This window comes from Brassica napus, chromosome C2, assembly GCF_020379485.1.
Source record: "Brassica napus cultivar Da-Ae chromosome C2, Da-Ae, whole genome shotgun sequence".
Classification (NCBI taxonomy): domain Eukaryota; kingdom Viridiplantae; phylum Streptophyta; class Magnoliopsida; order Brassicales; family Brassicaceae; genus Brassica; species Brassica napus.
This window is the reverse complement of record NC_063445.1, coordinates 22,974,717-22,987,487: the sequence shown is the minus strand read 5'-3', so window position 1 is coordinate 22,987,487 and position 12,771 is coordinate 22,974,717. Positions and strand designations below refer to the sequence as shown.

General features: G+C 30.3%; 1 long non-coding RNA gene across 1 annotated transcript; it reads right to left on the bottom strand.

Moving 5' to 3' along the window:
- Window positions 1–5,720: 5,720 nt before the first annotated feature.
- Window positions 5,721–12,543, bottom strand: LOC106417734. Its single transcript, XR_002662190.2, has 5 exons — window positions 12,026–12,543; window positions 11,843–11,951; window positions 11,670–11,778; window positions 11,082–11,591; window positions 5,721–6,013 (listed from the first exon to the last, which is right to left on the bottom strand). It is a non-coding gene; the product is annotated as an uncharacterized LOC106417734 (long non-coding RNA).
- Between the last annotated feature and the right edge of the window lie 228 nt (window positions 12,544–12,771).

Sequence of the window (12,771 nt, the reverse complement as noted above, 5' to 3'; positions counted from 1 at the left end):
AAACTGAACTATTGTCCACTTAGAACTGATTTGGAGAATATTGTCTACTTAAAATATTATTAATGTTAACTCAAATGAACCCCTCTAATTATTTAGTTCAAAACTTTACTAAAAATATTTGTTAAATAAATTTTACAAATTATTTTCCTTATATTTCTTTTTACATTACGTAAAGACAAATAAGTTTAAAAAATCGGCCAAATTTATCTCACTTGTTCACCTCTTCATCGAAAATGGAATGCGATTGTCGTTTTCGCATGCTCCCCGATTACATTCTCTCCGGGTATCTTCGCCTAACTCTTAGTCATCGTCGTATCTCGCCGTCTTCCCTCTTTCCCCTTAAAAATTTATTCTCTCTCCGTTATCCTCTTTCTCTCCGTCGGTGAAAAACTAAGATACTTGGTGTCGGAACAAGCTTATATCCTCGGTGGTAGTGACCATTGGCCCTACTCCTTTCGTTCTTCCCCTCAAACACATGTCATCCTCTTCGAAAATGAAGATTAGGGGTTTGATATCCCCTTTTGATATAGTTTTTTCAATTTTGTTTATTTTTATTCTCTAGAAGTATAATATTGGTTAAATATCAACAATTTTGATGTAATATACCGATATAAGTTTAGGTTTCTCGGATCCTCATTTGTTATGTTTTTGTTTCAATATCAGTGAAACTCTCATATTGTAGACTTATGTGATTGGTTTCGCATATCTATACTATTATTTGAGAAATGATTTTTTGCGTATGATCTTTCTTGTTAGAAGTTAGAGCGGTTAAAATCATGATAACCTTAATGAATTTTATAGGCATTTATTATATAATTAAATACAAATTTATATTAATAATATTAGATTTATTATATTAGATAACTGATTATAAATAATATAATGAAATTGTCAAAAAAAATTAAAATGTATTTTAAAAAATTAGATAATTCTTATATATAATGTGTTGTTATCTGAAAATAATATTTTCTATTATAAGAGTAAATAAAAGTAAGACATATTAAAAGCAAAAACATTTGTATAAAAATATTTTCTAAAATATTTCTAATATGTGAATGTTTTAAAAAGTTCAACACAATAATAAATATATATATTTTGGTGAAAAACTTTATCATATATTATAATACTAGTTTTGAAATTTTTAAGATATAAACTAATATATATTTGTAAAAAGATTATGCCCGTATGTCACTTAGTTTTTTCGGGTAAAAGTGATTGCATATGATGTAAGAAACCACTTTAGTTATTTTTGTGTTTGTTTTGCGCTAGTTGTTGACGGTGTTTGATTGCTTGGCAGTTATGAAACATGGTATTCTGTGTTTTGGTTGATAACCATTTGTTGTTCGCTTTAGTCATATATTAATTCCCTTAATAATATACTGATTTTCGTGGTTTACAGGAATGAAATTTGGTCTTCCAAAATGAATAGCTGAAGCAGGAGTTGAATTTCAAATTGATAAGATCCACATCAGCTATAGGTTGATAATTCTAAAGATGAACGAAACAAATTCTTGTTCTGGGGAGGAAATGATTGTCCTCGTGATTGAGTACCAGCTTGACTAGAAGTCCTTTGTTGAGAAACCGTATTTGTGTGATATAGCTTGTGACCAGGGGGATAGGCTTGTAGTTTGAAGCATTTCTGAACAATATACCACCAATCAAAATATATACTTACATTTGAGAGGTTTTAGTTATTATTGTTTAGTGTTTGGTATTAAGGGGTTGAGGTTGGGTTATAAATTTTCTATAAATACTTTAAAAAATTAGCTTAGTGTTATTTTATCACAAATTTAGGGTATTTGTGAAAATAGTCATTCATTAATGGTGTGATAAAATTGAAATTTCCCTAAATATTTTTTACTGTAAAATACCATCTAAATAAATATTAATCTAGAAAACTAAGTTATCTTTAACGAATTATTCATTTAATATAAAAATATTCTTTAAATATTAACAAATATATTTATTTAAATTTATTATTACTCTAAACTTTATTCCTTGAACCATAAATCGCAGACCATAAATTCTAACTTTTAAACCCTAATCCCCTATAACCCTAGTTATATATGCTTTATCATATCTCTATAATATTATTTGAGAAGTCACTTTCCTATATGTCGCTCTCACGTTAACTCTCAAGATGATTGATTACACTGATACCCTTAATGAATTAATTTCATTTTAAATACTATTATTTATTTTTTTATTTAGTTTCCTTTTAAAAATTTTACACATATAATAAAAAAGGAAATATTTTATAAAGTTCAAAAAAAATAATTGAAAAACAAAAAATATGTGTATATATAATATGATTTCATAGAAAAAGAAAATTCACAAAATAGTAATATTACATTTAAAAAATATTTTTAAATAACATAAAATATACTTTTTATTAATTCTTTTTTATATCTATATTTTCTTAGATGAAAAATATAAATTTGTATATAATTTGATTTCATTTAAAACAATTTACACAGAAGATCTTGATATTAGAAAAACAAATATTATTTTTTTAAGATATAATTTTAAACAATACAAAAAAATTCAAGGTAATATATAATATTATTTGAGAAGTAAATTTCCTATGTGTCGCTCTCACGTTAACTCTCACGATGGTTGATTACATTGATACCCTTAATGAATTAATTTACATTTAAAATACTATTATTTAATTTTTTTATTTAGTTTTCTTTTATAAAATTTCCAAAATTATACACATATAATAAAAAAAGGAAATTTTTTATAAAGTTAAAAAAATAAGAATTGAAAAACGAAAATATATGTATATATAATAAGATTTCATAAAAAAAGAAAGTTCACAAAATAGTAATATTACATTTAAAAAATATATTTAAATAACATAAAATATACTTTTGAATTAATAAAATACTTTATTTATATCTATATTTTCTTAGATGAAAAATATAAATTTGTATATAATGTGATTTCATTAAAAACAATTTGCACAGATAATCTTGATATTAGAAAAAGAAATATTATTTCCTTTAAACTTTTTCCAAACAATATACACATATAATAAAAAAATAAATTGTGTATAAAGTTAAAAAAAAAAAGAATTGGAAAACGAAAATATATGTATATATAATATTATTTCATAAAAAAGGAAAGTTCACAAAATAGTAATATTACATTTAAAAAATATTTTTAAATAACATAAAATATACTTTTGAATTAATAAAATATTTCTTTATATCTATATTTTCTTATATGATAAATATAAATTTGTATATAATGTGATTTCATTAAAAACAATTTACACAGATAATCTTGATATTAGAAAAAGAAATATTATATCTTTTAAGACATAATTTTAAACAATACAAAAAAAAATCAAAGTAATTAAAATATTTTTATATATCTATCTATTTTTCGTATATGATTACATAAAATAATTAAAGCTGATATATGTTTAATTGACTAAAATAGTTTATAATTAGTAATATTGAAATGTTATATTTAATTTTCATATATTTAGTTGACTATAATATTTTCCAATTACAGCAAAAATATATCGAAAAATTATATTTTACTTATATAATATTATTTTCAAATAAATTCACAATTTTGTTTACTGATTATTTTTAAGAGATATTAAAAAAATTAAAATAAAAATTTAAAATAAAAAATAAAAATAAAAATTGTTTGATCAAATATTTACAAAATAGTTTAATGAGGTAGATATGTTATATTTTATCATTGTTAAAGTTATTTTTTTCTTAATATTAAATTTTATTTTAAATTTTATGTTTTCATGTTTGTAAAACTTAATAGAACCATAATTAAAATACCAAAGAAAATCTGAATTCTCAGTTTTAAGATTGTTTAAAATAAATTTCGGTTTCCATAAATAAATCAAATGCATAAAGTTATATATAATTTATAAAATATTTTAAGTATTGTAAATATTGATATGTGTTCATAAGCTTTCAAAAATGTATCAGCTAGTTATGCATGTAACTTCCTATTGATCATAACTTTATTTTCTAATATTTTTTAAAAACATCAACATATAATTTGATAAATATTATGAAAATACATGCACAATTAAAAGATAAATAAAATTGATTTGATTTGACTTTATTATAATAAAAATAATAATTATACTTCATTTTGAATTTAAAAGAATATATGTAACTCAATATAGATATAACTAAGATAAATATATATAATTTTATAAGAATAGTAATTTATTTTATAAATATAAATCATAAGACAATTCAAAACATATTAAAATGAAATTAAAATATTAATAAACTGTTACAATTTAGTTTTTTTGTAAAATTTATATATATGTATGAGACTTCAGAGTATTATCGTTTTATTAATTTATGTAATTTGGAATCAGACACTTTATTTATTTTTATTTCATTCTAAGCACAATATATCTTAAGTTATACATAATCTTCATAAAATATATTTACATATCTAAGACAACAACCACATAAATGCAAATAATAAATTAATCAAAATTTTAATATATAGAATAAAAAATATTATAGTTGAATTCAGAGATGCAATCTAATTTACCCAAATTATAATTAAATCGACTGTAAAACAACAAAACCAATTAGATAGAACATATATAAAATCATATGTATAATTAAAGTAATATAATATTATTAATATAAATGATGCATATCAATTATAAATTAATTTAAAATTAAAAGTAAATAGCAATAAATTATTGTAGTATATTTACTTTAGAAATATTTATATACATGCATGGGCACGGAAAAATCATCTAGTAATGAATATTATTCCAGTCATGTTTCTATTTGTTTGATATTTTTATTATAAATAACTGATGTATCCTTAATAAGTCTAACAAAAATCTGTAAATATAAAAAAACTTCAATTCAGGATAGAGCCCAATTCAATGGATTATGAACTACTAGTATAGGCCCGTCGGGCGGGAAATAAATAATTTGCAAAGTACTTAATATGTTTAACTTATTCTTAACTGAAATAAAAATTAATTTGTATATTTTTTACTAAAACAATTTATCTATTTATTTAAAAAATCGTACGTATTAATTATTAAATTTTTATAAGAGACTATTATTTTGCTTTCGTTTAATGTTTGCTTTAGCTTAACTATAGTAATAGTTATCAAATTTATCAACTTTTTATGTATATATATATATTTTTTTTAAAAAAAAATTTAATGTAGACATTTATGACCGTAAATCAATGCACTGATACTTTTAATTTTTACAGATTCCTGTAAAATATGTTACATACATCTATACTTTCTATTACGTAAACGCTAGGTTGGTTGCAAAGCAGCAGTATATATTATGAATATAATGGAAAAGTTGTATACTTGAGGACACCAATAGCTTTGGTAACATCACAATGATGCATATAAATTATTGGACCTTAATGTGTTTTAAGATATATGTTACATGATTATTCAAAGTAAGTTCTTTCAGATGATGATCTCAATAGGTTGCTCAAGTTTATATATTTTTGTCAAGTTTTTATATGGCGGGTTTTATTTTTATTATAAAAATATAGATTTTTTTTTTTGAAATATAGATTTTTATTCCATATTAATTTATATATAGGATAATGCTATAGTTTTTATTCTGGAATTTGGTAGCATGCATATATATTTGAAACATTTTCTTAAACAACTATATTTTTGAGACTATATTATGTTTTAACCAACTTTGTGGACAGATAACTAAATGAGTGAATGATATAAAGACAACCTAAATTTTAGTGTGCATCTGAAAATATAAAATTAATTATCATTTAAATTTACATTCCTTTAAAGCAGCAATACACATTTTGAATAAATAGAAAAGCTGTATACTTGAGGACACCAACAGCTTTGGTAACATCACAATGATACAATGATGCATGTAAATTATGTCTCTAGACCATCTCTACTTCAACCTGGATATATATCCATAAGTCTCCAATACTCTTGCCAATTTTTAGGCAAGAGTTTCTGTCAAGGCGGGCTTGACCTTCCCATCTTGAGTTTCTGTCAAGGCAAAAGAGAATTTCTTCTCTCGATATGAAATTCGTAGAAGAAAGAACATGTTATGATTCATCTTTAACACACATTCAATCATAATCCGACCATAATCTACTGACTTTTTAACTTTCCTCAAGTCAAACAGCATGTAATTAAGAGGAGGGTCTAGCCGCAGAAGACCGACCTCTGAACCCAACAACACTTAGTTTCTGTTGAAAGTTAAACTTGATTTGGATCACATTTTGGGCTAATAATTTACTAATCATTTTAGTCCAAACTTAGTCCAATATCTAGAATCATCTTCCACCTCCTTAGAATAAAAATCTAGATATTCTCATAGAATTATCTAGATAATTATAATAAAAAATCTTAGATATTATGGTAGAATTCTCTAGATTTAGGATCAAAATATGTAAGATATTTTGTATTTTGGAGACTATAAATACCTCCACTCCCCTTTCATTTTGTATCACCAAGAAATAATCCAAGTTTGTAACAAGTAATAAAATCATCTTCTAAGTTATATAATCTTTCTTCTTCACAAAACTTCTTTTTCTTCAAACACTTAAACACTTTCTCCATCTTTATAAAGTTTTTCATTCCAACAAAGTGGTATCAGAGCTACAAGTTCCTTTTGAAGATGGCAAACAATGGTGTTCCCTTCCAAGTTCCATTGCTCACTAAGAGAAACTATGACAATTGGAGTCTTAGGATGATGGCTATCTTAGGAGCACATGATGTGTGGGAGATAGTCGAGAAAGGCTTCGTTGAACCGGAGAATGATGGTGGTTTATCTCAAAAACAAAAGGATGGTTTGAGAGATTCAAGGAAGAGAGACAAGAAGGCTCTCTGTCTAATCTATCAAGGATTAGATAAAGATATATTTGAGAAGGTTGCTGGAGCAAAGACATCCAAAGAAGCATGGGAGAAGCTTCAGACATCTTACAAGGGAGCGGAACAAGTTAAGAAGGTACGTCTTCAAACTCTAAGAGGAGAATTTGAAGCATTACAAATGAAGGAAGGAGAACTCATCTCAGATTACTTCTCAAGAGTCTTGACGGTTACTAATAACCTAAAAAGAAATGGTGAGAAGTTAGATGATGTAAGAATCATGGAGAAAGTTCTTAGATCATTGGATTCGAAATTCGAACACATTGTTACCGTGATTGAAGAGACAAAAGACTTGGAGACTATGACAATGGAGCAACTTCTTGGATCACTACAAGCTTATGAAGAAAAGAAGAAGAAGAAAGAAGATATTGTGGAGCAAGTTCTCAAGATGAGAATTGATCACAAGGAAGAAAGTGGCCGAAGCAATCTAAGACGTGGTGGCGCTCATTTCCGAAGACGAGGTTGTGGTGTAAATGGACGAGGTTGGAGACCATATGAAGACAACTTCAACCAAAGAGGAGAGAATTCATCAAGAGGTCGTGGAAGAGGAAACCCAAAATCAAGGTACGATAAATCAAGCATCAAATGCTATAGTTGTGAGAAATTTGGACATTATGCTTCTGAGTGCAAAACTCCAAACAACAATAGAGTTGAAGAGAAGTCCAACTATGTTGAAGAAAGGAGTAAAGAAGAAGATATGCTATTGATGGCTTACAAGAAAGATGAACCAAATGAGGTTCACAAGTGGTACCTTGATAGTGATGCAAGCAACCACATGTGTGGAAATAAAAGCATGTTCGTGGAGCTTGATGAATCGGTGAAAACTGATGTGGCTTTAGGAGATGAATCGAAGATGGAAGTGAAAGGTAAAGGAAATATTCTCATCCGCTTGAAGAATGGAGATCATCAATTCATTTCCAACGTTTATTACATTCCAAGCATGAAGACCAACATCTTGAGCCTAGGACAACTCTTAGAGAAAGGTTATGACATTCGACTAAAAGATAATAGCCTTTCTTTAAAAGATAATGCAAATAATCTCATCACAAAGGTGCCAATGTCAAGCAATAGAATGTTTGTCCTAAACATTCAAAATGACATTGCACGATGTCTCAAGATGTGCTACAAGGAGGAATCTTGGCTTTGGCATCTTCGATTTGGGCATCTCAACTTTGGAGGCTTAGAGCTACTTTCCAAGAAAGAAATGGTGAAAGGATTACCTTGCATCAATCATCCAAATCAAGTGTGTGAAGGTTGTTTACTTAGAAACCAATCCAAGATGAGTTTTCCAAAAGAGTCGGAGACAAGAGCAAGAAAGCCACTAGAACTCATACATACAGATGTATGTGGGCCAATCAAACCAAGTTCACTTGGTAAGAGTAACTACTTCCTTCTATTTATTGATGACTTTTCAAGAAAAACATGGATTTACTTTTTGAAACAAAAATCAGAAGTGTTTGAAAATTTCAAAAAGTTCAAAGCCCATGTTGAGAAGGAAAGTGGTCTTAAGATCAAGTCCATGAGATCAGATCGAGGAGGAGAATTCATGTCCAAGGAGTTTCTGAAGTATTGTGAAGATAATGGCATTCGAAGACAGTTGACGGTGCCAAGAACCCCTCAACAAAATGGAGTAGCGGAAAGAAAGAATAGGACAATACTTGAGATGACAAGAAGCATGCTCAAGAGTAAGAAGCTACCAAAGGAGTTGTGGGCAGAAGCAGTTGCTTGTGCGGTTTATATATCAAACCGTTCTCCAACAAAGAGTGTTTTAGAAAAGACACCACAAGAAGCTTGGAGCGGAAGGAAGCCTGGAGTCTCACACCTAAGAGTCTTTGGAAGCATTGCTCACGCTCATGTTCCAGACGAGAAGCGGAGCAAACTAGATGATAAAAGTGAGAAGTACATCTTCATTGGGTATGACGCTAACTCCAAAGGCTACAAGCTCTACAATCCTGAAACAAAGAAGACAATCATTAGTCGGAATGTCATCTTTGATGAAGAAGAAGAATGGGATTGGAGATCAAATAATGAAGACTACAACTTCTTTCCATCCATTGAAGAAGAGAATGTGGAGCAACCGAGAGAAGAACCAGCTACACCACCAACTTCACCAACAACAAGTTCTCAAGGAGATGAAAGCTCAAGTGAAAGGACTCCACGTTTTAGAAGTCTACAAGACATCTACGAGGTAACCGAAAATCAAGACAATCTTACTCTATTTTGTCTATTTGCGGATTGCGAGCCTATGAACTTTGAAGAAGCCCAAGAAAAGAAGTCATGGAGAAGTGCAATGGATGAGAAAATCAAGTCGATTCAAAAGAATGATACATGGGAGTTAGCTTCACTTCCAAATAGACACAAGGCAATTGGTGTGAAGTGGGTGTACAAGGCAAAGAAGAACTCTAAAGGAGAAGTTGAAAGGTACAAGGCAAGATTGGTGGCAAAAGGCTATTGTCAAAGAGCCGGGATCGACTATGATGAGGTATTTGCTCCAGTTGCTCGCTTAGAAACGGTTAGACTAATCATTTCATTGGCAGCCCAAAAGAGTTGGAGGATACATCAAATTGATGTCAAATCAGCCTTCTTAAATGGAGACCTTGAGGAAGAAGTCTACATTGAGCAACCACAAGGCTACATAGTTGAAGGAGAAGAAGACAAAGTCTTAAGGCTGAAGAAGGCGCTTTATGGATTAAAGCAAACACCAAGAGCATGGAACACTCGGATTGATAAGTACTTCAAGGAGAAATGCTTCATCAAGTGTCTATATGAGCATGAACTTTATATCAAAACTCAAAACAACGATATATTGATTGCATGCTTATATGTTGATGACTTGATATTCACTGGCAACCATCCGATTATGTTTGAAGATTTCAAGATGGAGATGAGAAAGGAGTTCGAGATGACCGACATTGGATTGATGTCATACTACCTTGGCATTGAAGTAAAGCAAGAAGAAAATGGAATCTTCATTACTCAAGAAGGCTATGCTAAAGAGGTGCTTAAGAAGTTCAAGATGGATGACCCAAATCCAGTTTGCCCGCCAATAGAATGTGGAGTCAAGTTATCAAATGAAGAAGAAGGAGAGAGTGTGAATCCAACACTCTTTAAGAGTTTGGTTGGAAGCTTACGATATCTAACGTGCACAAGGCCCGACATCCTACACGCAGTTGGAGTTGTGAGTCGATACATGGAGCATCCAACAACAACTCATTTCAAGGCAGCCAAGAGGATCCTACGCTATATCAAAGGTACAATCAACTTTGGCTTGTATTACTCTATTTCTGACGATTACAAGCTTGTTGGATATAGCGATAGCGATTGGGGTGGAGACGTAGATGACCAGAAAAGCACAAGTGGCTTCGTGTTTTTCATTGGAGAAACCGCTTTCACATGGATGTCAAAGAAGCAACCAATTGTCACTCTTTCTACTTGTGAAGCGGAGTATGTGGCAGCTACTTCATGTGTTTGCCATGCCATTTGGTTACGAAACTTGCTAAAGGAGTTGAACCTACCACAAGAGGAGCCAACAAAGATCTTTGTGGATAACAGGTCGGCAATAGCATTGGCGAAGAATCCAGTCTTCCATGATCGGAGTAAGCACATCGATACTCGTTATCACTACATTAGAGAATGTGTTACCAAGATGGATGTGCAGTTAAAGTATGTGAAGACAAATGATCAAGTAGCTGATATCTTCACCAAGCCACTCAAGCGAGAAGACTTTATCAAGATGAGGAGTTTGCTAGGAGTAACCAAATCAAGTTTAAGAGGGGGTGTTGAAAATTAAACTTGATTTGGATCACATTTTGGGCTAATAATTTACTAATCATTTTAGTCCAAACTTAGTCCAATATCTAGAATCATCCTTCACCTCCTTAGAATAAAAATCTAGATATTCTCATAGAATTATCTAGATAATTATAATAAAAAATCTTAGATATTATGGTAGAATTCTCTAGATTTAGGATCAAAATATGTAAGATATTTTGTATTTTGAAGACTATAAATACCTCCACTCCCCTTTCATTTTGTATCACCAAGAAATAATCCAAGTTTGTAACAAGTAATAAAATCCTCTTCTAAGTTATATAATCTTTCTTCTTCGCAAAACTTCTTTCTCTTCAAACACTTAAACACTTTCTCCATCTTTATAAAGTTTTTCATTCCAACAGTTTCTTACGTGTTATTTCTGAACCTTTCTTCCCCCTAGCAGCTATCGATCTGGATCCAACCGTCTTTAACATTTTCTCTTGGGCTCTGGGTTCAAAAAAGCGCTTCAACCATTGAGGCGATGGGAAGGTCAAGCTCGCCTCTAAGCTATAGAGTCGCTTCATACCGCCTCGCCAACGTAAGGCGTAGTCTGAACCTACACGTAAGATTAGGGATTAGGACATATAAATCATAAAATCATTCAGATTCTTCTATTCTTTGTAATTATCCTAAACCATTAAAATTAAAAATAAATAATTCTCCATAAAATAAAACTTAAAAAGAGAATTAATTCCAACAAAATGTTCACTGCTCTGATCTGCTTAACGCTCCTTCCTTTCTCTTGAGTGATTTGGGTCCTTGCTTGCTTGTGTGCTTTGAATATAGCATGCTTGAGTGCTTCTTTAATGGCTATGTTCTCACATCGACTCTTGTCGTTCTCTGCCTTTAGTGCATTGTTATCTGGTCTCTCATGTTGCGCCTACAGATACAGTATGAACAAATCTTATTCAGACAAAGTTTTAAACACACAAAAGAGAGAGATATTAAGACACATAACCTTTCTTCTGTTCTGGAACCAGAACTTGATTTGCCTTGGAGCCAAACCCTATTCTCTGCTAAGTTGGTTCCTCTGCTTATCATCTGGATGAGGACACTCCTTGAAACGCCTGCAAGAGATTCAAACCATTATAAGAGTGTATGAATCAAAAAAAAAAAAGAGAGAGTACTTACTTTTCATGACGAAACAAAAGAGATACGAAGCATATCGACCCAAAACCGCAGAAGCCTAGCCTTGACGACGGAGGAGCAGTTGCCGGACTTCAGATCGGAGAAGAAAACCCTAGAATTAGCCATAACACAATCTTTCTGTATGAGATACGAAGCTAAGATGAGATGAAGGAGAGGAATACTCACACTTATTTATACTGAAATCACCGACTTTGAGATCGAAAAAGGGAATTGATGATGACGTAGTGGATGGGTGAATCAATGAGATTAAACACGGGCTCTTTACTCAAACCGTTTCAAAAGGTAAGAGAAAGCGGAAACGACATAGAGTCACCGTCGCACGAAGACGGAAGAGGATCTCGTTTCTTCTCTGCAAATCAGGATTAGAGACGACACATTTCTTCACACTTCACGGCCCAAACACACAACACGCGACAAAGCCCACAAACGTAGCGAATAAATGAAACGGCACGTTTAGCACACTAAGGACACGTGTCGAGATGACGGATGCCGATTTTCCTAGTTGAATGCTGACGTCACGCGCTGTGAGGGAAGTAAACAAAGCTTTATAATAATAGATAGATAGATAATAGATAGATAGATTAGAAGTTCACCAAATTAGTTCTATCAATTTAATGCAATCAATGTAAATGTACAACTTACTATTTCAATTTACGTATCCCTTAAAAGTAATAATAGATCTCGAGCCGCGCCCGCGCGGGTTTTTGTTTTCATTTATTTTTATATAAATATTTTATTTTTAATTCTAAATTGGTATATATTGTAATATACGGTATTTTTTTTTATTAAATAGATTATTTCAAACTTTCACATGTATTGTATCTTATTCTATATATACATTTTTGGATTATTAACTTCATTATTAAAATTGTAACTATATATATAAAGATTAGTAAAATATTGTTTTACTG